Source organism: Cibotium barometz, chromosome 57 (assembly GCF_041138505.1).
Source record: "Cibotium barometz isolate CiBa-2024 chromosome 57, ASM4113850v1, whole genome shotgun sequence".
Taxonomy (NCBI): domain Eukaryota; kingdom Viridiplantae; phylum Streptophyta; class Polypodiopsida; order Cyatheales; family Cibotiaceae; genus Cibotium; species Cibotium barometz.
The window spans coordinates 2,097,416-2,103,586 of NC_141102.1; the positions used below are offsets into that span (position 1 = coordinate 2,097,416).

The 6,171-nt window shown below is 44.8% G+C and overlaps 1 pseudogene across 1 annotated transcript; it reads left to right on the forward strand.

Annotated features, from left to right (window-relative positions):
* The first annotated feature begins 808 nt into the window (after window positions 1-808).
* On the forward strand, window positions 809-3,985 carry LOC147606320 (uncharacterized; annotated as a pseudogene). Its single transcript, XR_015264964.1, has 5 exons — window positions 809-1,154; window positions 1,899-2,462; window positions 2,552-3,008; window positions 3,111-3,188; window positions 3,363-3,985. The product of XR_015264964.1 is annotated as an uncharacterized LOC147606320 (transcript).
* The last annotated feature ends 2,186 nt before the right edge of the window (window positions 3,986-6,171 follow it).

A 6,171-nucleotide genomic window follows, 5' to 3' on the forward strand; every position in this document is an offset into this window, starting at 1 on the left:
CACTCACTCTCAGATTTTATGTGCTCTCTCCTTGTCTCTCATTATGTGTGCATGTTTTTGGATAAAGATCTAACAAAGTGTCTATGATTGGCATGCAACTTAGAGCCAAAGGTGCTCCGGAGTGAAAGCACAAATGCTAATGCTCCAACTTATCATAGTTTAACTTTGTTAAAGTTCTTAAGCGGCACTGCAAATATTGGCTTCAATCATAAATGCGAGGTTACCTTTAAACGATTTTAATCAAAAGTAAATAAGAGGGGATTGTTTTGATAATATAATAACAATAAATAAAATTGGAATATCAATATGATTCTTACAATAGGACAGTGAACCATATGCATGGAGTCACAAGCACACATCTCCAAGTCCAACTCTATGAGAGTGGTTTTAAGGAATCTTGTTTTTTCCAAGTGGGAGGCGTTGCCAAAATTGTGAAGAAATGTGCACACATAAGGGAGGCAAAAGGTATGGGTAGAATGGATCACTTTCAAGATCTACTTGGAATCAAGGCTTGAAAGGTAAGAGATATGGACCTGAGAAACACAGGTGAACTTTTAGAAGCATGGTGATCTTGCCTCGAGCCAACTATACTATGGGATAAGAGACTATGTATGGCACACACTAAAGAGCACATTGTTGGTAAGATGAGAAAAGTTGGTTTTTATAAAGCATTTTGAGGTAGCCTAAGCACTCACTCCTTGAACATTCTTTTGCAAGGGGTTAAAGAGTAGAACAACGGAAGGCCCCTTTTTTTTTGAATGGAAAATAAAGGAGGTGCCATCGTGTGACTGGCAAGGTTTTGTGGGAAGGGCATCGTGTGAAGGAACGTTTCCCTTCATCTTCCGACCTGCTAAACCGGATTAGTTAGCCCCACTAATTTAATCCCCTTTACCATTACCCTCTTTCCCTCACAACCTCTTCATCATCGTCTCTTCATCAGAAAGCGCAAAACTGCACGCCAAAACACTAGAAAAGCTCTCTCCCCCGGCATAGAGAGAGAGAAGACTTGCCCCTCCGCCTCTGCCACAGTTACACTCCTTTATCCTTTCCTCGCACTGATCGCCGATCCTTGATGCATCTTTGTTCCTTTGAATTGCTGCCCCTCTTGGTCCTTCTCTCTCTCCCATCTTACTTTCTCTCTCTGTTGACATGAGGTGGGTTCTCATTACCTCCCCTGCGTACATCCTGATCTGTTCTGCCTGCGCTTTGTGTGATTTTGTTGGCTTTGGTTACCTTGTTCAGTTGCGCGATGAATTGAAGTGCCTGCTGGTTTGTAACTCTGTTCATTGGACATTGCCTGTGGCGAGTTGCACCTGATGTGTTGCTTTTCGGGTCTTACAGTGCCCTGGCTAGGATGCATGCTGTGGTAGAACAATTCTTGTCTGATGTAGGAAGCCTATCGTTGCAACGGAGAGATCGGCTTATGGTTGGTGTGGGTAGTAACAGCGTTATGTTCAGGCACTGGTTGTAAGAATCCCGAAAGAGTTTCAGGGAACTGAGAAGAAAATCGCTGTTATGTGAAGAGGAGCTTTTGTTCCTACGGTGCTGCAACAAGATTGTCAAATCAGATTGCAAGAAATCTGTTAAGCGGACGAGATCCCTTCTTGCAAGGGTATTTTGTATGTGTTCTTCTGGGTTTAGTCTGTGTGATAGTTTGTGTTGAGTTTTTCAGGGGCGGGGAGGAGGCCGTTTTGGCGTTTATCTGTATCTTGCTCTTATTTCTTGTGTGATGTTTTTCGAGTGTTTGTCTGGAATTGTATGAGGGAATTGAAAGGGCTGGAGAGTTAATTTTTGTCCAGTTGTGGTCTGTGCAGAGCGATTTCTTGAACATATGAAGTGTTTTTGGGACATTGCAGATGAAACGATGCTAATCTTTCTTTAATGGCGTATGTATGCAGAGAGCAGGGCGGAGGGACGTTGTTCTCTCCGGCTATTGATAGAACAAAACTTAGCGTGAAATTAACGGAGAGCAATGAAAGCCGGCGGCGATTGAGCAGCAGCGGAGGGTACACGAATTATGTCGGAGCGAAGCCCCTCGCTGGGAGCATGCCGCTTGCTGCTCCTGGAGGAGGGCGCTTGAAAGGTGGGAATTCGATTCACGGCAGCGGCCTGCGGCACAATCCCAACAACAACAACAACGGGCTGTCGGATTATTCTGCATCCGAAAAAGTGAAGGAGTTTCTGGCCGAATCGGAACCTGTCCTGAAGTGGAAATCTGCGCCACCTCCCCCGCTGGATGAGGGCGGCGTGCTGCCACAATGGGGCCACGGGAAGAGGTCGCGGTGCAGCAGATTCGAGCTGTCAAAGCACACCTCCGCTGCGCGGGCTCACGAATCGGTGAGCAAAGCCCTGGTTTGGGTGGAGAAACAGTCCAACGGAGAGGGTGTAGAGGCGAAGCTGCGGGGGCAAGGAGGGCCAACGATGGCTGCCAACAGCCACGGCACCAAGGGGGCGGTGGCTAGGTAGGAAACGGTGCAAATTTTCTGTTCGATGGAGAGAGAGAGAGAGAGAGAGAGAGAAGCGTTTCTGATTCTTGTGTTGATTTTACCAGGAACGGCACGAACAGCAGAGCAGCGGCGAACGGTTTTGCCACCAACAAGAGCAACGCCTGCTCACCGGCAAAGCACTCCGTCATGGCGAGCGAAACGGAGAGGGAGAGGCCGTCAGCGCACAAGGGCGATCAAGGCGGCGTTGTCAGGCAGAGAAGGGAGGGCGGCACGGAGCCGGCCACCACCGCCTCCAACAACGGCCACCACAACTGCAATGGCCACAATTTTAACGCCGTTGCCCACAACAATTGCGGGGCAGTGGCGGCCGCCTCGTCGCAGGCACAGCAGTAGCAGGCGGTCCTCGCGAAGCCCAAAATGGACCTGGAAACCCTGGAGTGGCCACGCATCCTCATCGGCCTTTCCAGAAAAGAAAAAGAAGACGATTTCCTTATCTTCAAAGGGACCAAACTCCCCCAGCGCCCCAAAAAGCGCCCGAAAGCTGTAGAAAGAGCCATCCATGTAAAGCCCTCGCCATGTTTGAAACTCGCTACAGTCAGTGTTTCGCCCATTTGAACTTCACGCCTGAGTGTTTTTTTTTTTCCTTTGCTTGCTTGCTTACAGTACTGCACCCCTGGCAATTCGCTCTGCGATCTGGCGCGCGGCCGGTACGACGTGAGAGAGAAGAAATGCGTGAAAAAGGTAATAACTACTTTCCGTGTGAGCCTGCTTGTCAAAGTTGTTTAAGGAGCGGCCGGCTTGTTGTGTATCTCCAAACAGCAGCTTTTTTATTGAATATTCATTAAACAGGGCTTCCTTCATCTTGCTAAGTTCTAACGCCTCTCTCTGTTACATTTGTTTTTTTTTTTTTAACAGAAACCCAGAGGTCTCAAGGCCATGGAGAGCATGGAGTCTGAGTCAGAGTAGCATATTTTGAACTGGAACCGCTCAAAAGGGCCACTGTTCATTCCCTTCTGCTGGGTCATACTTGCCCCCTGCTCCTGAGTTCTTTACTGTAAAGCTTGTAGTATGTTCAAAAGGATTTTGAATGCTTCGTTTACTCTTACCAGGTCACATGTGATACCATCCGTCCCTCTGCATAGTCTGTTGTCAATATAAGTGGGTGCTTCAAGGTACATATCAGATTTTCTTGAGAGCGGGCCAATATTCTCACAAGGCTAATGCTCTAATAGTTTTATTTCATTCTGTGGAAAACATGCCTATGTTATTGTGTGACCCTGCCAATGTAATGCAGGGCCCCATTTGCCTAACACAGTTTTGGGAGCTTACCCTCAGATTCTTGTAAACAAGCCCTTTGAGTTCTAATCAGCGCCTCAGATTCGTGTAAACAAATCTGTAGTTTCTGTTTTTGAGGTGGATTTTTTTTCAGGATAGCCTGAAGTGAGTGGTTCCATTTTAGTTTTGGTGTATTGGGGTTCATTTTTGTTCACACGGGTGATGCAGCTTAAAATTTTATGAAACCTGAACACATTGTAATCCGCAGTTTGTCAACAGCTTTGCAATTGCAACCAGAGTGGATGCGATGGAAAAAATTAGAGGTAGTTTGAGCAGCATGGTTCACGCGTGTTATGAATTTCATTAAGTGAAATGCTCGAGTGTGATGTGAAGCTTGCCTATAAAGAAGGTGCTTGGCGATACCAAGCTTCTGATTAGAAAAATACTTAACTCCCGTCTCTCTCAAGTTGCCACAGGCGACAATCCACGGACCACACCTTGTATTAACATTTTTGAACTAGAATGCCTGACAAGTGCACGTGTGCTTGAACAAACGTGACGTCCTAATTTCTAAAGCGCATCTTCTTCCTAGGCATGTCTTTTCCAAGTTTTGGTTTGCCATGTTGCCTACTATAGCAAATGGTTGACGGTTTTGATTGACATCTCTCTAAGACGAGGTTTAAAATTAACAAACATACAACCGTGTAGTTTTACTTATAAATATCTTGAATTAATCAAACGAACATGAATCTGTAAACATACTTGGAAAGGGTGTTAGAGGTTGGTCCACTATCAATGAATTGCATGCCTACGTTTATGATCAATGGAGATCTTGAAGAATCTCACAAAAAGGATAATTACAAATTGGTTAGCACATCTGAATTTGAGTTACACATCATTGTTTAAGTCATACGAATTTTGTGCTTGTTTGTGCAAGTGAAAAAAACCACATAAAATATGGTGGGGAGTTGGCAGAGTTCTTCCCAAAATTTTATAAATGTAAGGGAACGTGTCCTTTTCCCGTTTTTCATATAACACTCTCGAATCGAGAGTGGACCAAAGATACACCTTCAGTGTTGAAAGTGGCCATTAGTTTATTCGAATGTAGAGAAAAATAGGAATACCTTTGTCAGTCTACAATCTTGAAGTCAATGATGTGACGGGTCTCGTATGATATTGTTTCACGATCGCTAATTAATGTAGAGCCATAACTGCTATTGGCACACACGAGCTATCTTCGATCTTGTAACTAAAACCACAATCTACAAAAAAACATCCAAATCAGGAACAAAATTAAGATGCAGGTAAAATTTCTCTTACAAGTGGTTATTGAGGTGATTTGATCAAATAGCTAAGTCTAAAGAGGGCATGCTTGAGGAGCTTCTTTCACACAACGATGTTATCTCACTCACACACTCTCTCTCACATACACTCACTCACGCACACAAAATTACGGACCATTTACATCGCCTTTTTTCTCATTGCTTTGCAAGAGAGGAGGACATACAAAGCCCTTTGATGCTATGCCTACATGTGGGCACGTATTGATGTGGATACCCAAGGTAACCACTCTCTACTATAGTTCTCCTTCTCTCTAAGTGTTGAGCATAATGGAAGCTGAGTGTATAATTAAGTCACTGCCTTTCCCTGAAGTCAAGAGTTACTGGGTGGTGAGCTGGGTGGATTATGATACAAGATTTCTTTGTCATGGCGTGCAGAGGTATGCAGTTAGGACTTCTTTTTAGGAAGTCGATGAAGGGCACTACTGTTATCTTGTCATCGCTGGCATCATGTACTATTTTTTGTTGAGCCCCGCCATGCACTGCCTTCCTTTTTTCTTGCTGATGGATTGCCATGCTCTTTAAGGTCATGCATGGAGGCCAATTTCTAGATGTATGTGTAATGGTTGAAGTTGATAAGGTCGATACTTCTTGCCCCTAAATTACTTCTGATCATCTTATAGGAGCTGGAAACCCATGTAAGAACATTATAGGAGTTGGAAACCCATGTGAGAACAGAGAGGCTTGGAAGGCTAACAACACCCATCCTTCAAAACGAAGAGCTTTGCGTGTCTGATCTGTGAGTTTAGGAAAGAATGATGGAGGTGGTGCCCTTAGATTCCTAGAAAGTTTACTATGAAATTGTTGCCTGTACTCTCTTGCCATGATTACGTGCTAGTGGTTCTTCATGGCATTGTTTATTCGGCTTGGAAGCATTCAAGCTTTCAACACCCGATTGTTCCCGTGGGCTCAGTGGCTAGTAGACACCCTTCTTCTTCCTCAGTGAAGACCCCTCAATTAATGCGAGGGTTTAGCTGGTTGAACAAATGCAACCTACAGCTTTTACCTACCAAAGTAAGAGGATAAAGTAGGCATTACTACAAGTTATTTGCTCAAACCTCTACATCACACTCTCCTCTCACCTTCAATAATTCTCTCACCTTGAGCCC